Genomic DNA, 24,385 nt, shown 5'->3' on the forward strand with positions numbered 1-24,385 from the left:
GACAGTGCAGCATTCAGCGATTACACGAAAATATTGACAGCGCTAGGAGGCCATGCAAATGGCAGAGGTATGCTTTACAAAGCCCACGTAGCGTGCACAAAACAGCACATCAGTCAGGCCCACTTGAAGAGATGGTAAAGAGGAAATACTTCTGCTGCATCCAGTAAAACATAGAGATTGGCCTGCTTTAAAGGTTGACCATGTCCTTCATGGGTGTCTGTCAATATGATACTTCCCTGCTGCAAAGCTTACATTCGAAACGCCAGAACAACTAGGCCCAGAGCACAAAGATGCAGTCAGGTTGAAATAACGAGATACTGAAGAGCAATTTTGTATTTCAGAGTGGGAAAAGCAAATATGCCCCCGACGTGATTTGAACACGCAACCTTCTGATATGGAGTCAGACGCCCTACCATTGCGCCACGAGGTCATAGTGGCCACCTGGTGTGTCTGATGACAGAATAAAGGTAGGAGACGTACATGCACCTGCAGAGCCTCATTGCTTCTTTAAGTAGACTGGCTAGGATAGCTTCCTTCTGTGCATCAGTACACGCTGCAGCCAAACCCTTCCCATGAAGTCTTGATGTTTATGAATTGAATGGCAAATTTTGAAAAACTAAAGCAAGCGAGAAGAATTGCTTGCAGTTTATTGGATTTTTTGGACGTCAGCAGACGAGACCTGCGAGAGGTAAACAGAAGTTCATAGTTGGTCATGCTGAATTTTTGAGCCAAAATGCATCGTCCCTGGGTGGGCTTGAACCACCAACCTTTCGGTTAACAGCCGAACGCGCTAACCGATTGCGCCACAGAGACTCATGCAGTGCTTACACTGGGGCCTGATTGGTGTGCTGTTTGCTTATGCTCCCCAGGCAACCTGAAAATATTTCTAAAATAGCTCTATTTCCCACAGCAAATCAGGGTATCAAGTACTTCCCTACCTCCCGTAATCCACAAACACAGGGGATTTAGTAGAGGACAGAGCCCATCAACAGTGCACCAAATGCCCTCTGTGTAGGCATAACTTGCTATGAGGAGAAAGCCACAGTTGCACACTTGTGTTAAAAGGGGACAGTAGGCTGAACCCAGAGAACACGGGAGAAATGACTCAGGTTTACTGAGTGGAACACTCTGTGTCTTTGTGCCAAAAACAGCAGCGTCTTTTCGGTTAACAGCCGAACGCGCTAACCAATTGCGCCACAGAGACTCACTGGCATGTGTGTTCTGCCTTTGGCCTGATTGCATTGCTATTTTTTTCTGATTGGCAGAAAACCTGAACTTTTTTCTGAAAAAGGCATGCCTCTCTTAGCACTGCAGTGCATTAGACTGCTCCCTTGCTTCCCTGAGTCCCCAAATACACAACCACCTTGGGCACAATAGAAGACACATTCCAGCAGATTTAGCAAGAGTGCACCAAGGATTCTATATGTAGGTACCTTGCTGAGAAGCAGGACCTGCAGTTGCATTCTTCTGTTAAAAGAGGGCAGCAGAGTGCACCAAGAGAACTTGGGGGAAGTAGCTTATGTTAACTACTTGCCATGATCTTTATAGATCCCTCTGTTTGACTGGGTGAATTCTAATTTCTGGGGTAGAGTAAGCAATTTTTGGATCTAGATGCTGTGCGCAACAGGAATGCTATATACTGCACTGTACTGCTACTGAAAAGTTACCAATTTTACAGGATGTTCAGGTAAGCTTTGTTTCAGAAAACAACTTGCTAGAGGCCCTAGGACAGATTACTGGGACAAAGGAAGAGGGTTTGGGGATTAGCACATCTCCTATGAAAGGTACAGTCACGCCCGAGACAACTCTGAGTGCCTCCTCAAATTCTAAGAAATGCGAACTGGGGTCTTACGCCTTTTATTGCCAGTGGATCTTTGTGTTTCAGACAAATGTGCACGCCTCCCAGAGCCCCATGCAATGCACTTAGGGAAAGGGGGGAAGGTGCTGTGAAGCCCACTCGCTGACAATGTCTCTCTTGTCTATAATGTATCTATGAGAGAGAGAGAAAAAGGCAATGTGAGAGTGAAAAAGTAAAATGGAAATGTGTCTACTGAGACCAGTATAAGGGGAAATCCTCACAATCCAGGACCGACAGTTGATTGGGAGGGCGCTTACAGGTTTCCGACACCAGACCGGTACCTGAACTCACAAACCCAAACTGCAAAGTGATGCCCATTGCCACTAGACTGCCGACCCCCTTTCGGGGCCCCAGCATATATCCTTTAGTCACACCTAGAGTTCCCGGGACAGTGCAGCATTCAGCGATTACACGAAAATATTGACAGCGCTAGGAGACCATGCAAATGGCAGAGGTATGCTTTACAAAGCCCACGTAGCGTGCACAAAACAGCACATCAGTCAGGCCCACTTGAAGAGATGGTAAAGAGGAAATACTTCTGCTGCATCCAGTAAAACATAGAGATTGGCCTGCTTTAAAGGTTGACCATGTCCTTCATGGGTGTCTGTCAATATGATACTTCCCTGCTGCAAAGTTTACATTCGAAACGCCAGAACAACTAGGCCCAGAGCACAAAGATGCAGTCAGGTTGAAATAACGAGATACTGAAGAGCAATTTTATATTTCAGAGTGGGAAAAGCAAATATGACCCCGACGTGATTTGAACACGAAACCTTCGGATCTGGAGTCAGACGCGCTACCATTGCGCCACGAGGTCCATGCGGCACTCCACCTGGTGTGTCTGATGACAGAATAAAGGTAGGAGACGTACATGCACCTGCAGAGCCTCATTGCTTCTTTAAGTAGACTGGCTAGGATAGCTTCCTTCTGTGCATCAGTACACGCTGCAGCCAAACCCTTCCCATGAAGTCTTGATGTTTATGAATTGAATGGCAAGTTTTGAAAAACTAAAGCAAGCGAGAAGAATTGCTTGCAGTTTATTGGATTTTTTGGACGTCAGCAGACGAGACCTGCGAGAGGTAAACAGAAGTTCATAGTTGGTCATGCTGAATTTTTGAGCCAAAATGCATCGTCCCTGGGTGGGCTTGAACCACCAACCTTTCGGTTAAACGCGCTAACCGATTGCGCCACAGAGACTCATGCAGTGCTTACACTGGGGCCTGATTGGTGTGCTGTTTGCTTATGCTTCCCAGGCAACCTGAAAATATTTCTAAAATAGCTCTATTTCCCACAGCAAATCAGGGTATCAAGCACTTCCCTACCTCCCCTAATCCACAAACACAGGGGATTTAGTAGAGGACAGAGCCCATCAACAGTGCACCAAATGTCCTCTGTGTAGGCATAACTTGCTATGAGGAGAAAGCCACAGTTGCGCACTTGTGTTAAAAGGGGACAGTAGGCTGAACCCAGAGAACACGGGAGAAATGACTCAGGTTTACTGAGTGGAACACTCTGTGTCTTTGTGCCAAAAACAGCAGCGTCTTTTCGGTTAACAGCCAAACGCGCTAACCAATTGTGCCACAGAGACTCACTGGCATGTGTGTTCTGCCTTTGGCCTGATTGCATTGCTATTTTTTTCTGATTGGCAGAAAACCTGAACTTTTTTCTGAAAAAGGCATGCCTCTCGTAGCACTGCAGTGCATTAGACTGCTCCCTTGCTTCCCTGAGTCCCCAAATACACAACCACCTTGGGCACAATAGAAGACACATTCCAGCAGATTTAGCAAGAGTGCACCAAGGTTTCTATATGTAGGTACCTTGCTGAGAAGCAAGACCTGCAGTTGCATTCTTCTGTTAAAAGAGGGCAGCAGAGTGCACCAAGAGAACTTGGGGGAAGTAGCTTATGTTAACTACTTGCCATGCTCTTTATAGATCCCTCTGTTTGACTGGGTGAATTCTAATTTCTGGGGTAGAGTAAGCAATTTTTGGATCTAGATGCTGTGCGCAACAGGAATGCTATATACTGCACTGTACTGCTACTGAAAAGTTACCAATTTTACAGGATGTTCAGGTAAGCTTTGTTTCAGAAAACAACTTGCTAGAGGCCCTAGGACAGATTACTGGGACAAAGGAATAGGGTTTGGGGATTAGCACATCTCCTATGAAAGGTACAGTCACGCCCGAGACAACTCTGAGTGCCTCCTCAAATTCTAAGAAATGCGAACTGGGGTCCTACGCCTTTTATTGCTAGGGGATCTTTGTGTTTCAGACAAATGTGCACGCCTCCCAGAGCCCCATGCAATGCACTTAGGGAAATGGGGGAAGGTGCTGTGAAGCCCTCTCGCTGACAATGTCTCTCTTGTCTATAATGTATCTATGAGAGAGAGAGAAATAGGCAATGCGAGAGTGAAAAAGTAAAATGGAAATGTGTCTACTGAGACCAGTATAAGGGGAAATCCTCACAATCCAGGACCGACAGTTGATTGGGAGGGCGCTTACAGGTTTCCGACACCAGACCGGTACCTGAACTCACAAACCCAAACTGCAAAGTGATGGGCATTGCCACTAGACTGCCGACCCCCTTTCGGGCCTCAGCATATATCCTTTAGTCACACCTAGAGTTCCCAGGACAGTGCAGCATTCAGCGATTACACGAAAATATTGACAGCGCTAGGAGGCCATGCAAATGGCAGAGGTATGCTTTACAAAGCCCACGTAGCGTGCATAAAACAGCACATCAGTCAGGCCCACTTGAAGAGATGGTAAAGAGGAAATACTTCTGCTGCATCCAGTAAAACATAGAGATTGGCCTGCTTTAAAGGTTGACCATGTCCTTCATGGGTGTCTGTCAATATGATACTTCCCTGCTGCAAAGTTTACATTCGAAACGCCAGAACAACTAGGCCCAGAGCACAAAGATGCAGTCAGGTTGAAATAACGAGATACTGAAGAGCAATTTTATATTTCAGAGTGGGAAAAGCAAATATGACCCCGACGTGATTTGAACACGAAACCTTCTGATCTGGAGTCAGACGCGCTACCATTGCGCCACGAGGTCCTTGTGGCAATCCACATAGTGTGTCCGATGACAGAATAAAGGTAGGAGACGTACATTGACCTGCAGAGCCTCATTGCTTCTTTAAGTAGACTGGCTAGGATAGCTTCCTTCTGTGCATCAGTACACGCTGCAGCCAAACCCTTCCCATGAAGTCTTGATGTTTATGAATTGAATGGCAAGTTTTGAAAAACTAAAGCAAGCGAGAAGAATTGCTTGCAGTTTATTGGATTTTTTGGACGTCAGCAGACGAGACCTGCGAGAGGTAAACAGAGGTCCATAGTTGGTCACGCTTAATTTTTGAGCCAAAATGCACCGTCACTGGGTGGGTTTGAACCATCAACCTTTCGGTTAACAGCCGAACGCGCTAACCGATTGCGCCACATAGACTCATGCAGTTCTTACACAGGGGCCTGATTGGTGTGCTGTTTGCTTATGCTTCCCAGGCAACCTGAAAATATTTCTAAAATAGCTCTATTTCCCACAGCAAATCAGGGTATCAAGCACTTCCCTACCTCCCCTAATCCACAAACACAGGGGATTTAGTAGAGGACAGAGCCCATCAACAGTGCACCAAATGTCCTCTGTGTAGGCATAACTTGCTATGAGGAGAAATCCACAGTTGCGCACTTGTGTTAAAAGGGGACAGTAGGCTGAACCCAGAGAACACGGGAGAAATGACTCAGGTTTACTGAGTGGAACACTCTGTGTCTTTGTGCCAAAAACAGCAGCGTCTTTTCGGTTAACAGCCGAACGCGCTAACCAATTGCGCCACAGAGACTCACTGGCATGTGTGTTCTGCCTTTGGCCTGATTGCATTGCTATTTTTTTCTGATTGGCAGAAAACCTGAACTTTTTTCTGAAAAAGGCATGCCTCTCTTAGCACTGCAGTGCATTAGACTGCTCCCTTGCTTCCCTGAGTCGCCAAATACACAACCACCTTGGGCACAATAGAAGACACATTCCAGCAGATTTAGCAAGAGTGCACTAAGGTTTCTATATGTAGGTACCTTTCTGAGAAGCAAGACCTGCAGTTGCATTCTTCTGTTAAAAGATGGCAGCAGAGTGCACCAAGAGAACTTGGGGGAAGTAGCTTATGTTAACTACTTGCCATGCTCTTTATAGATCCCTCTGTTTGACTGGGTGAATTCTAATTTCTGGGGTAGAGTAAGCAATTTTTGGATCTAGATGCTGTGCGCAACAGGAATGCTATATACTGCACTGTACTGCTACTGAAAAGTTACCAATTTTACAGGATGTTCAGGTAAGCTTTGTTTCAGAAAACAACTTGCTAGAGACACTAAGACAGATTACTGGGACAAAGGAAGAGGGTTTGGGGATTAGCACATCTCCTATGAAAGGTACAGTCACGCCCGAGACAACTCTGAGTGTCACCTCAAATTCTAAGAAATGCAAACTAGGGACCTACGCTTTTTATTGCCAGTGGATCTTTGTGTTTCAGACAAATGTGCACGCCTCCCAGAGCCCCATGCAATGCACTTAGGGAAAGGGGGGAAGGTGCTGTGAAGCCCACTCGCTGACAATGTCTCTCTTGTCTATAATGTAACTATGAGAGAGAGAGAAATAGGCAATGCGAGAGTGAAAAAGTAAAATGGAAATGTGTCTACTGAGACCAGTATAAGGGGAAATCCTCACAATCCAGGACCGACAGTTGATTGGGAGTGCGCTTACAGGTTTCCGACACCAGACCGGTACCTGAACTCACAAACCCAAACTGCAAAGTGATGGGCATTGCCACTAGACTGCCGACCCCCTTTCGGGGCCCCAACATATATCCTTTAGTCACACCTAGAGTTCCCAGGACAGTGCAGCATTCAGCGATTACACGAAAATATTGACAGCGCTAGGAGGCCATGCAAATGGCAGAGGTATGCTTTACAAAGCCCACGTAGCGTGCACAAAACAGCACATCAGTCAGGCCGACTTGAAGAGATGGTAAAGAGGAAATACTTCTGCTGCATCCAGTAAAACATAGAGATTGGCCTGCTTTAAAGGTTGACCATGTCCTTCATGGGTGTCTGTCAATATGATACTTCCCTGCTGCAAAGCTTACATTCGAAACGCCAGAACAACTAGGCCCAGAGCACAAAGATGCAGTCAGGTTGAAATAACGAGATACTGAAGAGCAATTTTGTATTTCAGAGTGGGAAAAGCAAATATGACCCCGACGTGATTTGAACACGCAACCTTCTGATCTGGAGTCAGACGCGCTACCATTGCGCCACGAGGTCCTTGTGACAGTCCACCTGGTGTGTCTGATGACAGAATAAAGGTAGGAGACGTGCATGGACCTGCAGAGCCTCATTGCTTCTTTAAGTAGACTGGCTAGGATAGCTTCCTTCTGTGCATCAGTACACGCTGCAGCCAAACCCTTCCCATGAAGTCTTGATGTTTATGAATTGAATGGCAAGTTTTGAAAAACTAAAGCAAGCGAGAAGAATTGCTTGCAGTTTATTGGATTTTTTGGACGTCAGCAGACGAGACCTGCGAGAGGTAAACAGAAGTTCATAGTTGGTCATGCTGAATTTTTGAGACAAAATGCATCGTCCCTGGGTGGGCTTGAACCACCAACCTTTCGGTTAACAGCCGAACGCGCTAACCGATTGCGCCACAGGGACTCATGCATTGCTAACACTGGGGCCTGATTGGTGTGCTGTTTGCTTATGCTCCCCAGGCAACCTGAAAATATTTCTAAAATAGCTCTATTTCCCACAGCAAATCAGGGTATCAAGCACTTCCCTACCTCCCCTAATCCACAAACACAGGGGATTTAGTAGAGGACAGAGCCCATCAACAGTGCACCAAATGTCCTCTGTGTAGGCATAACTTGCTATGAGGAGAAAGCCACAGTTGCGCACTTGTGTTAAAAGGGGACAGTAGGCTGAACCCAGAGAACACGGGAGAAATGACTCAGGTTTACTGAGTGGAACACTCTGTGTCTTTGTGCCAAAAACAGCAGCGTCTTTTCGGTTAACAGCCGAACGCGCTAACCAATTGTGCCACAGAGACTCACTGGCATGTGTGCTCTGCCTTTGGCCTGATTGCATTGCTATTTTTTTCTGATTGGCAGAAAACCTGAACTTTTTTCTGAAAAAGGCATGCCTCTCTTAGCACTGCAGTGCATTAGACTGCTCCCTTGCTTCCCTGAGTCCCCAAATACACAACCACCTTGGGCACAATAGAAGACACATTCCAGCAGATTTAGCAAGAGTGCACCAAGGTTTCTATATGTAGGTACCTTGCTGAGAAGCAAGACCTGCAGTTGCATTCTTCTGTTAAAAGAGGGCAGCAGAGTGCACCAAGAGAACTTGGGGGAAGTAGCTTATGTTAACTACTTGCCATGATCTTTATAGATCCCTCTGTTTGACTGGGTGAATTCTAATTTCTGGGGTAGAGTAAGCAATTTTTGGATCTAGATGCTGTGCGCAACAGGAATGCTATATACTGCACTGTACTGCTACTGAAAAGTTACCAATTTTACAGGATGTTCAGGTAAGCTTTGTTTCAGAAAACAACTTGCTAGAGGCCCTAGGACAGATTACTGGGACAAAGGAAGAGGGTTTGGGGATTAGCACATCTCCTATGAAAGGTACAGTCACGCCCGAGATAACTCTGAGTGCCTCCTCAAATTCTAAGAAATGCGAACTGGGGTCCTACGCCTTTTATTGCCAGTGGATCTTTGTGTTTCAGACAAATGTGCACGCCTCCCAGAGCCCCATGCAATGCACTTAGGGAAATGGGGGAAGGTGCTGTGCAACCCTCTCGCTGACAATGTCTCTCTTGTCTATAATGTATCTATGAGAGAGAGAGAAATAGGCAATGCGAGAGTGAAAAAGTAAAATGGAAATGTGTCTACTGAGACCAGTATAAGGGGAAATCCTCACAATCCAGGACCGACAGTTGATTGGGAGGGCGCTTACAGGTTTCCGACACCAGACCGGTACCTGAACTCACAAACCCAAACTGCAAAGTGATGGGCATTGCCACTAGACTGCCGACCCCCTTTCGGGGCCCCAGCATATATCCTTTAGTCACACCTAGAGTTCCCAGGACAGTGCAGCATTCAGCGATTACACGAAAATATTGACAGCGCTAGGAGGCCATGCAAATGGCAGAGGTATGCTTTACAAAGCCCACGTAGCGTGCACAAAACAGCACATCAGTCAGGCCCACTTGAAGAGATGGTAAAGAGGAAATACTTCTGCTGCATCCAGTAAAACATAGAGATTGGCCTGCTTTAAAGGTTGACCATGTCCTTCATGGGTGTCTGTCAATATGATACTTCCCTGCTGCAAAGCTTACATTCGAAACGCCAGAACAACTAGGCCCAGAGCACAAAGATGCAGTCAGGTTGAAATAACGAGATACTGAAGAGCAATTTTGTATTTCAGAGTGGGAAAAGCAAATATGCCCCCGACGTGATTTGCACACGCAACCTTCTGATCTGGAGTCAGACGCCCTACCATTGCGCCACGAGGTCCTAGTGGCAGTCCACCTGGTGTGTCTGATGACAGAATAAAGGTAGGAGACGTACATGCACCTGCAGAGCCTCATTGCTTCTTTAAGTAGACTGGCTAGGATAGCTTCCTTCTGTGCATCAGTACACGCTGCAGCCAAACCCTTCCCATGAAGTCTTGATGTTTATGAATTGAATGGCAAGTTTTGAAAAACTAAAGCAAGCGAGAAGAATTGCTTGCAGTTTATTGGATTTTTTGGACGTCAGCAGACGAGACCTGCGAGAGGTAAACAGAAGTTCATAGTTGGTCATGCTGAATTTTTGAGCCAAAATGCATCGTCCCTGGGTGGGCTTGAACCACCAACCTTTCGGTTAACAGCCGAACGCGCTAACCGATTGCGCCACAGAGACTCATGCAGTGCTTACACTGGGGCCTGATTGGTGTGCTGTTTGCTTATGCTCCCCAGGCAACCTGAAAATATTTCTAAAATAGCTCTATTTCCCACAGCAAATCAGGGTATCAAGTACTTCCCTACCTCCCGTAATCCACAAACACAGGGGATTTAGTAGAGGACAGAGCCCATCAACAGTGCACCAAATGCCCTCTGTGTAGGCATAACTTGCTATGAGGAGAAAGCCACAGTTGCGCACTTGTGTTAAAAGGGGACAGTAGGCTGAACCCAGAGAACACGGGAGAAATGACTCAGGTTTACTGAGTGGAACACTCTGTGTCTTTGTGCCAAAAACAGCAGCGTCTTTTCGGTTAACAGCCGAACGCGCTAACCAATTGCGCCACAGAGACTCACTGGCATGTGTGTTCTGCCTTTGGCCTGATTGCATTGCTATTTTTTTCTGATTGGCAGAAAACCTGAACTTTTTTCTGAAAAAGGCATGCCTCTCTTAGCACTGCAGTGCATTAGACTGCTCCCTTGCTTCCCTGAGTCCCCAAATACACAACCACCTTGGGCACAATAGAAGACACATTCCAGCAGATTTAGCAAGAGTGCACCAAGGATTCTATATGTAGGTACCTTGCTGAGAAGCAGGACCTGCAGTTGCATTCTTCTGTTAAAAGAGGGCAGCAGAGTGCACCAAGAGAACTTGGGGGAAGTAGCTTATGTTAACTACTTGCCATGATCTTTATAGATCCCTCTGTTTGACTGGGTGAATTCTAATTTCTGGGGTAGAGTAAGCAATTTTTGGATCTAGATGCTGTGCGCAACAGGAATGCTATATACTGCACTGTACTGCTACTGAAAAGTTACCAATTTTACAGGATGTTCAGGTAAGCTTTGTTTCAGAAAACAACTTGCTAGAGGCCCTAGGACAGATTACTGGGACAAAGGAAGAGGGTTTGGGGATTAGCACATCTCCTATGAAAGGTACAGTCACGCCCGAGACAACTCTGAGTGCCTCCTCAAATTCTAAGAAATGCGAACTGGGGTCTTACGCCTTTTATTGCCAGTGGATCTTTGTGTTTCAGACAAATGTGCACGCCTCCCAGAGCCCCATGCAATGCACTTAGGGAAATGGGGGAAGGTGCTGTGCAACCCTCTCGCTGACAATGTCTCTCTTGTCTATAATGTATCTATGAGAGAGAGAGAAATAGGCAATGTGAGAGTGAAAAAGTAAAATGGAAATGTGTCTACTGAGACCAGTATAAGGGGAAATCCTCACAATCCAGGACCGACAGTTGATTGGGAGGGCGCTTACAGGTTTCCGACACCAGACCGGTACCTGAACTCACAAACCCAAACTGCAAAGTGATGCCCATTGCCACTAGACTGCCGACCCCCTTTCGGGGCCCCAGCATATATCCTTTAGTCACACCTAGAGTTCCCGGGACAGTGCAGCATTCAGCGATTACACGAAAATATTGACAGCGCTAGGAGACCATGCAAATGGCAGAGGTATGCTTTACAAAGCCCACGTAGCGTGCACAAAACAGCACATCAGTCAGGCCCACTTGAAGAGATGGTAAAGAGGAAATACTTCTGCTGCATCCAGTAAAACATAGAGATTGGCCTGCTTTAAAGGTTGACCATGTCCTTCATGGGTGTCTGTCAATATGATACTTCCCTGCTGCAAAGCTTACATTCGAAACGCCAGAACAACTAGGCCCAGAGCACAAAGATGCAGTCAGGTTGAAATAACGAGATACTGAAGAGCAATTTTATATTTCAGACTGGGAAAAGCAAATATGCCCCCGACGTGATTTGAACACGAAACCTTCTGATCTGGAGTCAGACGCGCTACCATTGCGCCACGAGGTCCTTGCGGCAGTCCACCTGGTGTGTCTGATGACAGAATAAAGGTAGGAGACGTACATGCACCTGCAAAGCCTCATTGCTTCTTTAAGTAGACTGGCTAGGATAGCTTCCTTCTGTGCATCAGTACACGCTGCAGCCAAACCCTTCCCATGAAGTCTTGATGTTTATGAATTGAATGGCAAGTTTTGAAAAACTAAAGCAAGCGAGAAGAATTGCTTGCAGTTTATTGGATTTTTTGGACGTCAGCAGACGAGACCTGCGAGAGGTAAACAGAAGTCCATAGTTGGTCACGCTGAATTTTTGAGCCAAAATGCACCGTCCCTGGGTGGGCTTGAAACACCAACCATTCGGTTAACAGCCGAACGCGCTAACCGATTGCGCCACAGAGACTCATGCAGTTCTTACACAGGGGCCTGATTGGTGTGCTGTTTGCTTATGCTTCCCAGGCAACCTGAAAATATTTCTAAAATAGCTCTATTTCCCACAGCAAATCAGGGTATCAAGCACTTCCCTACCTCCCCTAATCCACAAACACAGGGGATTTAGTAGAGGACAGAGCCCATCAACAGTGCACCAAATGTCCTCTGTGTAGGCATAACTTGCTATGAGGAGAAAGCCACAGTTGCGCACTTGTGTTAAAAGGGGACAGTAGGCTGAACCCAGAGAACACGGGAGAAATGACTCAGGTTTACTGAGTGGAACACTCTGTGTCTTTGTGCCAAAAACAGCAGCGTCTTTTCGGTTAACAGCTGAACGCGCTAACCAATTGTGCCACAGAGACTCACTGGCATGTGTGTTCTGCCTTTGGCCTGATTGCATTGCTATTTTTTTCTGATTGGCAGAAAACCTGAACTTTTTTCTGAAAAAGGCATGCCTCTCGTAGCACTGCAGTGCATTAGACTGCTCCCTTGCTTCCCTGAGTCCCCAAATACACAACCACCTTGGGCACAATAGAAGACACATTCCAGCAGATTTAGCAAGAGTGCACCAAGGTTTCTATATGTAGGTACCTTGCTGAGAAGCAAGACCTGCAGTTGCATTCTTCTGTTAAAAGAGGGCAGCAGAGTGCACCAAGAGAACTTGGGGGAAGTAGCTTATGTTAACTACTTGCCATGCTCTTTATAGATCCCTCTGTTTGACTGGGTGAATTCTAATTTCTGGGGTAGAGTAAGCAATTTTTGGATCTAGATGCTGTGCGCAACAGGAATGCTATATACTGCACTGTACTGCTACTGAAAAGTTACCAATTTTACAGGATGTTCAGGTAAGCTTTGTTTCAGAAAACAACTTGCTAGAGGCCCTAGGACAGATTACTGGGACAAAGGAAGAGGGTTTGGGGATTAGCACATCTCCTATGAAAGGTACAGTCACGCCCGAGACAACTCTGAGTGTCACCTCAAATTCTAAGAAATGCAAACTAGGGACCTACGCTTTTTATTGCCAGTGGATCTTTGTGTTTCAGACAAATGTGCACGCCTCCCAGAGCCCCATGCAATGCACTTAGGGAAATGGGGGAAGGTGCTGTGCAACCCTCTCGCTGACAATGTCTCTCTTGTCTATAATGTATCTATGAGAGAGAGAGAAATAGGCAATGCGAGAGTGAAAAAGTAAAATGGAAATGTGTCTACTGAGACCAGTATAAGGGGAAATCCTCACAATCCAGGACCGACAGTTGATTGGGAGGGCGCTTACAGTTTTCTGACACCAGACCGGTACCTGAACTTACAAACCCAAACTGCAAAGTGATGGGCATTGCCACTAGACTGCCGACCCCCTTTCGGGGCCCCAGCATATATCCTTTAGTCACACCTAGAGTTCCCAGGACAGTGCAGCATTCAGCGATTACACGAAAATATTGACAGCGCTAGGAGGCCATGCAAATGGCAGAGGTATGCTTTACAAAGCCCACGTAGGGTGCACAAAACAGCACATCAGTCAGGCCCACTTGAAGAGATGGTAAAGAGGAAATACTTCTGCTGCATCCAGTAAAACATAGAGATTGGCCTGCTTTAAAGGTTGACCATGTCCTTCATGGGTGTCTGTCAATATGATACTTCCCTGCTGCAAAGCTTACATTCGAAACGCCAGAACAACTAGGCCCAGAGCACAAAGATGCAGTCAGGTTGAAATAACGAGATACTGAAGAGCAATTTTATATTTCAGACTGGGAAAAGCAAATATGCCCCCGACGTGATTTGAACACGAAACCTTCTGATCTGGAGTCAGACGCGCTACCATTGCGCCACGAGGTCCTTGCGGCAGTCCACCTGGTGTGTCTGATGACAGAATAAAGGTAGGAGACGTACATGCACCTGCAAAGCCTCATTGCTTCTTTAAGTAGACTGGCTAGGATAGCTTCCTTCTGTGCATCAGTACACGCTGCAGCCAAACCCTTCCCATGAAGTCTTGATGTTTATGAATTGAATGGCAAGTTTTGAAAAACTAAAGCAAGCGAGAAGAATTGCTTGCAGTTTATTGGATTTTTTGGACATCAGCAGACGAGACCTGCGAGAGGTAAACAGAAGTCCATAGTTGGTCACGCTGAATTTTTGAGCCAAAATGCAACGTCCCTGGGTGGGCTTGAAACACCAACCTTTCGGTTAACAGCCGAACGCGCTAACCGATTGCGCCACAGAGACTCATGCAGTTCTTACACAGGGGCCTGATTGGTGTGCTGTTTGCTTATGCTTCCCAGGCAACCTAAAAATATTTCTAAAATAGCTCTATTTCCCACAGCAAATCAGGGTATCAAGCACTTCCCTACCTCCCCTAATCCACAAACACAGGGGATTTAGTAGAGGACAGAGCCCATCAACAGTGCACCAAATGTCCTCTGTGTAGGCATAACTTGCTATGAGGAGAAAGCCACAGTTGCGCACTTGTATTAAAAGGGGACAGTAGGCTGAACCCAGAGAACACGGGAGAAATGACTCAGGTTTACTGAGTGGAACACTCTGTGTCTTTGTGCCAAAAACAGCAGCGTCTTTTCGGTTAACAGCCGAACGCGCTAACCAATTGTGCCACAGAGACTCACTGGCATGTGTGTTCTGCCTTTGGCCTGATTGCATTGCTATTTTTTTCTGATTGGCAGAAAACCTGAACTTTTTTCTGAAAAAGGCATGCCTCTCGTAGCACTGCAGTGCATTAGACTGCTCCCTTGCTTCCCTGAGTCCCCAAATACACAACCACCTTGGGCACAATAGAAGACACATTCCAGCAGATTTAGCAAGAGTGCACCAAGGTTTCTATATGTAGGTACCTTGCTGAGAAGCAAGACCTGCAGTTGCATTCTTCTGTTAAAAGAGGGCAGCAGAGTGCACCAAGAGAACTTGGGGGAAGTAGCTTATGTTAACTACTTGCCATGCTCTTTATAGATCCCTCTGTTTGACTGGGTGAATTCTAATTTCTGGGGTAGAGTAAGCAATTTTTGGATCTAGATGCTGTGCGCAACAGGAATGCTATATACTGCACTGTACTGCTACTGAAAAGTTACCAATTTTACAGGATGTTCAGGTAAGCTTTGTTTCAGAAAACAACTTGCTAGAGGCCCTAGGACAGATTACTGGGACAAAGGAAGAGGGTTTGGGGATTAGCACATCTCCTATGAAAGGTACAGTCACGCCCGAGACAACTCTGAGTGCCTCCTCAAATTCTAAGAAATGCGAACTGGGGTCCTACGCCTTTTATTGCCAGTGGATCTTTGTGTTTCAGACAAATGTGCACGCCTCCCAGAGCCCCTTGCAATGCACTTAGGGAAATGGGGGAAGGTGCTGTGAAGCCCTCTCGCTGACAATGTCTCTCTTGTCTATAATGTATCTATGAGAGAGAGAGAAATAGGCAATGCGAGAGTGAAAAAGTAAAATGGAAATGTGTCTACTGAGACCAGTATAAGGGGAAATCCTCACAATCCAGGACCGACAGTTGATTGGGAGGGCGCTTACAGGTTTCCGACACCAGACCGGTACCTGAACTCACAAACCCAAACTGCAAAGTGATGCCCATTGCCACTAGACTGCCGACCCCCTTTCGGGGCCCCAACAAATATCCTTTAGTCACACCTAGAGTTCCCAGGACAGTGCAGCATTCAGCGATTACACGAAAATATTGACAGCGCTAGGAGGCCATGCAAATGGCAGAGGTATGCTTTACAAAGCCCACGTAGCGTGCACAAAACAGCACATCAGTCAGGCCCACTTGAAGAGATGGTAAAGAGGAAATACTTCTGCTGCATCCAGTAAAACATAGAGATTTGCCTGCTTTAAAGGTTGACCATGTCCTTCATGGGTGTCTGTCAATATGATACTTCCCTGCTGCAAAGCTTACATTCGAAACGCCAGAACAACTAGGCCCAGAGCACAAAGATGCAGTCAGGTTGAAATAACGAGATACTGAAGAGCAATTTTGTATTTCAGAGTGGGAAAAGCAAATATGCCCCCGACGTGATTTGAACACGCAACCTTCTGATCTGGAGTCAGACGCCCTACCATTGCGCCACGAGGTCCTAGTGGCAGTCCACCTGGTGTGTCTGATGACAGAATAAAGGTAGGAGACGTACATGCACCTGCAGAGCCTCATTGCTTCTTTAAGTAGACTGGCAAGGATAGCTTCCTTCTGTGCATCAGTGCACGCTGCAGCCAAACCCTTCCCATGAAGTCTTGATGTTTATGAATTGAATGGCAAGTTTTGAAAAACTAAAGCAAGCGAGAAGAATTGCTTGCAGTTTATTGGATTTTTTGGACGTCAGCAGACGAGACCTGCGAGAGGTAAACAGAAGTTCGTAGTTGGTCATGCTGAATTTTTGAGCCAAAATGCATCGTCCCTGGGTGGGCTTGAACCACCAACCTTTCGGTTAACAGCCGAACGCGCTAACCGATTGCGCCACAGAGACTCATGCAGTGCTTACACTGGGGCCTGATTGGTGTGCTGTTTGCTTATGCTTCCCAGGCAACCTGAAAATATTTCTAAAATAGCTCTAATTCCCACAGCAAATCAGGGTATCAAGCACTTCCCTACCTCCCCTAATCCACAAACACAGGGGATTTAGTAGAGGACAGAGCCCATCAACAGTGCACCAAATGTCCTCTGTGTAGGCATAACTTGCTATGAGGAGAAAGCCACAGTTGCGCACTTGTGTTAAAAGGGGACAGTAGGCTGAACCCAGAGAACACGGGAGAAATCACTCAGGTTTACTGAGTGGAACACTCTGTGTCTTTGTGCCAAAAACAGCAGCGTCTTTTCGGTTAACAGCCGAACGCGCTAACCAATTGTGCCACAGAGACTCACTGGCATGTGTGCTCTGCCTTTGGCCTGATTGCATTGCTATTTTTTTCTGATTGGCAGAAAACCTGAACTTTTTTCTGAAAAAGGCATGCCTCTCTTAGCACTGCAGTGCATTAGACTGCTCCCTTGCTTCCCTGAGTCCCCAAATACACAACCACCTTGGGCACAATAGAAGACACATTCCAGCAGATTTAGCAAGAGTGCACCAAGGTTTCTATATGTAGGTACCTTGCTGAGAAGCAAGACCTGCAGTTGCATTCTTCTGTTAAAAGAGGGCAGCAGAGTGCACCAAGAGAACTTGGGGGAAGTAGCTTATGTTAACTACTTGCCATGATCTTTATAGATCCCTCTGTTTGACTGGGTGAATTCTAATTTCTGGGGTAGAGTAAGCAATTTTTGGATCTAGATGCTGTGCGCAACAGGAATGCTATATACTGCACTGTACTGCTACTGAAAAGTTACCAATTTTACAGGATGTTCAGGTAAGCTTTGTTTCAGAAAACAACTTGCTAGAGGCCCTAGGACAGATTACTGGGACAAAGGAAGAGGGTTTGGGGACTAGCACATCTCCTATGAAAGGTACAGTCACGCCCGAGACAACTCTGAGTGCCTCCTCAAATTCTAAGAAATGCGAACTGGGGTCCTACGCCTTTTATTGCCAGTGGATCTTTGTGTTTCAGACAAATGTGCACGCCTCCCAGAGCCCCATGCAATGCACTTAGGGAAATGGGGGAAGGTGCTGTGCAACCCTCTCGCTGACAATGTCTCTCTTGTCTATAATGTATCTATGAGAGAGAGAGAAATAGGCAATGCGAGATTGAAAAAGTAAAATGGAAATGTGTCTACTGAGACCAGTATAAGGGGAAATCCTCACAATCCAGGACCGACAGTTGATTGGGAGGGCGCTTACAGTTTTCTGACACCAGACCGGTACCTGAACTCACAAACCCAAACTACAAAGTGATGGGCATTGCCACTAGACTGCCGACCCCCTTTCGGGGCCCCAGCATATATCCTTTAGTCACACCTAGAGTTCCCAGGACAGTGCAGCATTCAGCGATTACACGAAAATATTGACAGCGCTAGGAGGCCATGCAAATGGCAGAGGTATGCTTTACAAAGCCCACGTAGCGTGCACAAAACAGCACATCAGTCAGGCCCACTTGAAGAGATGGTAAAGAGGAAATACTTCTGCTGCATCCAGTAAAACATAGAGATTGGCCTGCTTTAAAGGTTGACCATGTCCTTCATGGGTGTCTGTCAATATGATACTTCCCTGCTGCAAAGCTTACATTCGAAACGCCAGAACAACTAGGCCCAGAGCACAAAGATGCAGTCAGGTTGAAATAACGAGATACTGAAGAGCAATTTTGTATTTCAGAGTGGGAAAAGCAAATATGCCCCCGACGTGATTTGAACACGCAACCTTCTGATCTGGAGTCAGACGCCCTACCATTGCGCCACGAGGTCCTAGTGGCCACCTGGTGTGTCTGATGACAGAATAAAGGTAGGAGACGTACATGCACCTGCAGAGCCTCATTGCTTCTTTAAGTAGACTGGCTAGGATAGCTTCCTTCTGTGCATCAGTACACGCTGCAGCCAAACCCTTCCCATGAAGTCTTGATGTTTATGAATTGAATGGCAAATTTTGAAAAACTAAAGCAAGCGAGAAGAATTGCTTGCAGTTTATTGGATTTTTTGGACGTCAGCAGACGAGACCTGCGAGAGGTAAACAGAAGTTCATAGTTGGTCATGCTGAATTTTTGAGCCAAAATGCATCGTCCCTGGGTGGGCTTGAACCACCAACCTTTCGGTTAACAGCCGAACGCGCTAACCGATTGCGCCACAGAGACTCATGCAGTGCTTACACTGGGGCCTGATTGGTGTGCTGTTTGCTTATGCTCCCCAGGCAACCTGAAAATATTTCTAAAATAGCTCTATTTCCCACAGCAAATCAGGGTATCAAGTACTTCCCTACCTCCCGTAATCCACAAACACAGGGGATTTAGTAGAGGACAGAGCCCATCAACAGTGCACCAAATGCCCTCTGTGTAGGCATAACTTGCTATGAGGAGAAAGCCACAGTTGCACACTTGTGTTAAAAGGGGACAGTAGGCTGAACCCAGAGAACACGGGAGAAATGACTCAGGTTTACTGAGTGGAACACTCTGTGTCTTTGTGCCAAAAACAGCAGCGTCTTTTCGGTTAACAGCCGAACGCGCTAACCAATTGCGCCACAGAGACTCACTGGCATGTGTGTTCTGCCTTTGGCCTGATTGCATTGCTATTTTTTTCTGATTGGCAGAAAACCTGAACTTTTTTCTGAAAAAGGCATGCCTCTCTTAGCACTGCAGTGCATTAGACTGCTCCCTTGCTTCCCTGAGTCCCCAAATACACAACCACCTTGGGCACAATAGAAGACACATTCCAGCAGATTTAGCAAGAGTGCACCAAGGATTCTATATGTAGGTACCTTGCTGAGAAGCAGGACCTGCAGTTGCATTCTTCTGTTAAAAGAGGGCAGCAGAGTGCACCAAGAGAACTTGGGGGAAGTAGCTTATGTTAACTACTTGCCATGATCTTTATAGATCCCTCTGTTTGACTGGGTGAATTCTAATTTCTGGGGTAGAGTAAGCAATTTTTGGATCTAGATGCTGTGCGCAACAGGAATGCTATATACTGCACTGTACTGCTACTGAAAAGTTACCAATTTTACAGGATGTTCAGGTAAGCTTTGTTTCAGAAAACAACTTGCTAGAGGCCCTAGGACAGATTACTGGGACAAAGGAAGAGGGTTTGGGGATTAGCACATCTCCTATGAAAGGTACAGTCACGCCCGAGACAACTCTGAGTGCCTCCTCAAATTCTAAGAAATGCGAACTGGGGTCTTACGCCTTTTATTGCCAGTGGATCTTTGTGTTTCAGACAAATGTGCACGCCTCCCAGAGCCCCATGCAATGCACTTAGGGAAAGGGGGGAAGGTGCTGTGAAGCCCACTCGCTGACAATGTCTCTCTTGTCTATAATGTATCTATGAGAGAGAGAGAAAAAGGCAATGTGAGAGTGAAAAAGTAAAATGGAAATGTGTCTACTGAGACCAGTATAAGGGGAAATCCTCACAATCCAGGACCGACAGTTGATTGGGAGGGCGCTTACAGGTTTCCGACACCAGACCGGTACCTGAACTCACAAACCCAAACTGCAAAGTGATGCCCATTGCCACTAGACTGCCGACCCCCTTTCGGGGCCCCAGCATATATCCTTTAGTCACACCTAGAGTTCCCGGGACAGTGCAGCATTCAGCGATTACACGAAAATATTGACAGCGCTAGGAGACCATGCAAATGGCAGAGGTATGCTTTACAAAGCCCACGTAGCGTGCACAAAACAGCACATCAGTCAGGCCCACTTGAAGAGATGGTAAAGAGGAAATACTTCTGCTGCATCCAGTAAAACATAGAGATTGGCCTGCTTTAAAGGTTGACCATGTCCTTCATGGGTGTCTGTCAATATGATACTTCCCTGCTGCAAAGTTTACATTCGAAACGCCAGAACAACTAGGCCCAGAGCACAAAGATGCAGTCAGGTTGAAATAACGAGATACTGAAGAGCAATTTTATATTTCAGAGTGGGAAAAGCAAATATGACCCCGACGTGATTTGAACACGAAACCTTCGGATCTGGAGTCAGACGCGCTACCATTGCGCCACGAGGTCCATGCGGCACTCCACCTGGTGTGTCTGATGACAGAATAAAGGTAGGAGACGTACATGCACCTGCAGAGCCTCATTGCTTCTTTAAGTAGACTGGCTAGGATAGCTTCCTTCTGTGCATCAGTACACGCTGCAGCCAAACCCTTCCCATGAAGTCTTGATGTTTATGAATTGAATGGCAAGTTTTGAAAAACTAAAGCAAGCGAGAAGAATTGCTTGCAGTTTATTGGATTTTTTGGACGTCAGCAGACGAGACCTGCGAGAGGTAAACAGAAGTTCATAGTTGGTCATGCTGAATTTTTGAGCCAAAATGCATCGTCCCTGGGTGGGCTTGAACCACCAACCTTTCGGTTAACAGCCGAACGCGCTAACCGATTGCGCCACAGAGACTCATGCAGTGCTTACACTGGGGCCTGATTGGTGTGCTGTTTGCTTATGCTTCCCAGGCAACCTGAAAATATTTCTAAAATAGCTCTATTTCCCACAGCAAATCAGGGTATCAAGCACTTCCCTACCTCCCCTAATCCACAAACACAGGGGATTTAGTAGAGGACAGAGCCCATCAACAGTGCACCAAATGTCCTCTGTGTAGGCATAACTTGCCATGAGGAGAAAGCCACAGTTGCGCACTTGTGTTAAAAGGGGACAGTAGGCTGAACCCAGAGAACACGGGAGAAATGACTCAGGTTTACTGAGTGGAACACTCTGTGTCTTTGTGCCAAAAACAGCAGCGTCTTTTCGGTTAACAGCCAAACGCGCTAACCAATTGTGCCACAGAGACTCACTGGCATGTGTGTTCTGCCTTTGGCCTGATTGCATTGCTATTTTTTTCTGATTGGCAGAAAACCTGAACTTTTTTCTGAAAAAGGCATGCCTCTCGTAGCACTGCAGTGCATTAGACTGCTCCCTTGCTTCCCTGAGTCCCCAAATACACAACCACCTTGGGCACAATAGAAGACACATTCCAGCAGATTTAGCAAGAGTGCACCAAGGTTTCTATATGTAGGTACCTTGCTGAGAAGCAAGACCTGCAGTTGCATTCTTCTGTTAAAAGAGGGCAGCAGAGTGCACCAAGAGAACTTGGGGGAAGTAGCTTATGTTAACTACTTGCCATGCTCTTTATAGATCCCTCTGTTTGACTGGGTGAATTCTAATTTCTGGGGTAGAGTAAGCAATTTTTGGATCTAGATGCTGTGCGCAACAGGAATGCTATATACTGCACTGTACTGCTACTGAAAAGTTACCAATTTTACAGGATGTTCAGGTAAGCTTTGTTTCAGAAAACAACTTGCTAGAGGCCCTAGGACAGATTACTGGGACAAAGGAATAGGGTTTGGGGATTAGCACATCTCCTATGAAAGGTACAGTCACGCCCGAGACAACTCTGAGTGCCTCCTCAAATTCTAAGAAATGCGAACTGGGGTCCTACGCCTTTTATTGCTAGGGGATCTTTGTGTTTCAGACAAATGTGCACGCCTCCCAGAGCCCCATGCAATGCACTTAGGGAAATGGGGGAAGGTGCTGTGAAGCCCTCTCGCTGACAATGTCTCTCTTGTCTATAATGTATCTATGAGAGAGAGAGAAATAGGCAATGCGAGAGTGAAAAAGTAAAATGGAAATGTGTCTACTGAGACCAGTATAAGGGGAAATCCTCACAATCCAGGACCGACAGTTGATTGGGAGGGCGCTTACAGGTTTCCGACACCAGACTGGTACCTGAACTCACAAACCCAAACTGCAAAGTGATGGGCATTGCCACTAGACTGCCGACCCCCTTTCGGGCCTCAGCATATATCCTTTAGTCACACCTAGAGTTCCCAGGACAGTGCAGCATTCAGCGATTACACGAAAATATTGACAGCGCTAGGAGGCCATGCAAATGGCAGAGGTATGCTTTACAAAGCCCACGTAGCGTGCATAAAACAGCACATCAGTCAGGCCCACTTGAAGAGATGGTAAAGAGGAAATACTTCTGCTGCATCCAGTAAAACATAGAGATTGGCCTGCTTTAAAGGTTGACCATGTCCTTCATGGGTGTCTGTCAATATGATACTTCCCTGCTGCAAAGTTTACATTCGAAACGCCAGAACAACTAGGCCCAGAGCACAAAGATGCAGTCAGGTTGAAATAACGAGATACTGAAGAGCAATTTTATATTTCAGAGTGGGAAAAGCAAATATGACCCCGACGTGATTTGAACACGAAACCTTCGGATCTGGAGTCAGACGCGCTACCATTGCGCCACAAGGTCCATGCGGCACTCCACCTGGTGTGTCTGATGACAGAATAAAGGTAGGAGACGTACATGCACCTGCAGAGCCTCATTGCTTCTTTTAAGTAGACTGGCTAGGATAGCTTCCTTCTGTGCATCAGTACACGCTGCAGCCAAACCCTTCCCATGAAGTCTTGATGTTTATGAATTGAATGGCAAGTTTTGAAAAACTAAAGCAAGCGAGAAGAATTGCTTGCAGTTTATTGGATTTTTTGGACGTCAGCAGACGAGACCTGCGAGAGGTAAACAGAAGTCCATAGTTGGTCACGCTGAATTTTTGAGCCAAAATGCACCGTCCCTGGGTGGGCTTGAAACACCAACCTTTCGGTTAACAGCCGAACGCGCTAACCGATTGCGCCACAGAGACTCATGCAGTGCTTACACTGGGGCCTGATTGGTGTGCTGTTTGCTTATGCTTCCCAGGCAACCTGAAAATATTTCTAAAATATCTCTATTTCCCACAGCAAATCAGGATATCAAGCACTTCCCTACCTCCCCTAATCCACAAACACAGGGGATTTAGTAGAGGACAGAGCCCATCAACAGTGCACCAAATGTCCTCTGTGTAGGCATAACTTGCTATGAGGAGAAATCCACAGTTGCGCACTTGTGTTAAAAGGGGACAGTAGGCTGAACCCAGAGAACACGGGAGAAATGACTCAGGTTTACTGAGTGGAACACTCTGTGTCTTTGTGCCAAAAACAGCAGCGTCTTTTCGGTTAACAGCCGAACGCGCTAACCAATTGTGCCACAGAGACTCACTGGCATGTGTGTTCTGCCTTTGGCCTGATTGCATTGCTATTTTTTTCTGATTGGCAGAAAACCTGAACTTTTTTCTGAAAAAGGCATGCCTCTCGTAGCACTGCAGTGCATTAGACTGCTCCCTTGCTTCCCTGAGTCCCCAAATACACAACCACCTTGGGCACAATAGAAGACACATTCCAGCAGATTTAGCAAGAGTGCACCAAGGTTTCTATATGTAGGTACCTTGCTGAGAAGCAAGACCTGCAGTTGCATTCTTCTGTTAAAAGAGGGCAGCAGAGTGCACCAAGAGAACTTGGGGGAAGTAGCTTATGTTAACTACTTGCCATGCTCTTTATAGATCCCTCTGTTTGACTGGGTGAATTCTAATTTCTGGGGTAGAGTAAGCAATTTTTGGATCTAGATGCTGTGCGCAACAGGAATGCTATATACTGCACTGTACTGCTACTGAAAAGTTACCAATTTTACAGGATGTTCAGGTAAGCTTTGTTTCAGAAAACAACTTGCTAGAGGCCCTAGGACAGATTACTGGGACAAAGGAAGAGGGTTTGGGGATTAGCACATCTCCTATGAAAGGTACAGTCACGCCCGAGACAACTCTGAGTGCCTCCTCAAATTCTAAGAAATGCGAACTGGGGTCCTACGCCTTTTATTGCTAGGGGATCTTTGTGTTTCAGACAAATGTGCACGCCTCCCAGA

The 24,385-nt window shown here is 46.4% G+C and overlaps 12 non-coding genes across 12 annotated transcripts; all 12 read right to left on the reverse strand.

Moving 5' to 3' along the window:
• Positions 1–739: 739 nt before the first annotated feature.
• On the reverse strand, positions 740–813 carry TRNAN-GUU (transfer RNA asparagine (anticodon GUU)). The gene has a single exon. It is a non-coding gene; the product is annotated as a tRNA-Asn (tRNA).
• Positions 814–4,844: 4,031 nt separating this feature from the next.
• On the reverse strand, positions 4,845–4,916 carry TRNAW-CCA (transfer RNA tryptophan (anticodon CCA)). The gene has a single exon. It is a non-coding gene; the product is annotated as a tRNA-Trp (tRNA).
• A 2,177-nt stretch (positions 4,917–7,093) lies between these two features.
• On the reverse strand, positions 7,094–7,165 carry TRNAW-CCA (transfer RNA tryptophan (anticodon CCA)). The gene has a single exon. It is a non-coding gene; the product is annotated as a tRNA-Trp (tRNA).
• A 313-nt stretch (positions 7,166–7,478) lies between these two features.
• TRNAN-GUU (transfer RNA asparagine (anticodon GUU)) lies at positions 7,479–7,552 on the reverse strand. The gene has a single exon. It is a non-coding gene; the product is annotated as a tRNA-Asn (tRNA).
• Positions 7,553–9,727: 2,175 nt separating this feature from the next.
• On the reverse strand, positions 9,728–9,801 carry TRNAN-GUU (transfer RNA asparagine (anticodon GUU)). The gene has a single exon. It is a non-coding gene; the product is annotated as a tRNA-Asn (tRNA).
• A 1,790-nt stretch (positions 9,802–11,591) lies between these two features.
• TRNAW-CCA (transfer RNA tryptophan (anticodon CCA)) lies at positions 11,592–11,663 on the reverse strand. Its single transcript has one exon. It is a non-coding gene; the product is annotated as a tRNA-Trp (tRNA).
• Positions 11,664–13,840: 2,177 nt separating this feature from the next.
• On the reverse strand, positions 13,841–13,912 carry TRNAW-CCA (transfer RNA tryptophan (anticodon CCA)). The gene has a single exon. It is a non-coding gene; the product is annotated as a tRNA-Trp (tRNA).
• Positions 13,913–14,225: 313 nt separating this feature from the next.
• Positions 14,226–14,299, reverse strand: TRNAN-GUU (transfer RNA asparagine (anticodon GUU)). The gene has a single exon. It is a non-coding gene; the product is annotated as a tRNA-Asn (tRNA).
• A 2,175-nt stretch (positions 14,300–16,474) lies between these two features.
• TRNAN-GUU (transfer RNA asparagine (anticodon GUU)) lies at positions 16,475–16,548 on the reverse strand. Its single transcript has one exon. It is a non-coding gene; the product is annotated as a tRNA-Asn (tRNA).
• A 2,171-nt stretch (positions 16,549–18,719) lies between these two features.
• TRNAN-GUU (transfer RNA asparagine (anticodon GUU)) lies at positions 18,720–18,793 on the reverse strand. The gene has a single exon. It is a non-coding gene; the product is annotated as a tRNA-Asn (tRNA).
• Positions 18,794–20,968: 2,175 nt separating this feature from the next.
• On the reverse strand, positions 20,969–21,042 carry TRNAN-GUU (transfer RNA asparagine (anticodon GUU)). Its single transcript has one exon. It is a non-coding gene; the product is annotated as a tRNA-Asn (tRNA).
• A 2,175-nt stretch (positions 21,043–23,217) lies between these two features.
• On the reverse strand, positions 23,218–23,291 carry TRNAN-GUU (transfer RNA asparagine (anticodon GUU)). The gene has a single exon. It is a non-coding gene; the product is annotated as a tRNA-Asn (tRNA).
• Positions 23,292–24,385: the final 1,094 nt, after the last annotated feature.

Source organism: Ambystoma mexicanum, chromosome 11, assembly GCF_040938575.1.
Source record: "Ambystoma mexicanum isolate Mex_15411 chromosome 11, UKY_AmexF1_1, whole genome shotgun sequence".
Lineage (NCBI taxonomy): Eukaryota > Metazoa > Chordata > Amphibia > Caudata > Ambystomatidae > Ambystoma > Ambystoma mexicanum.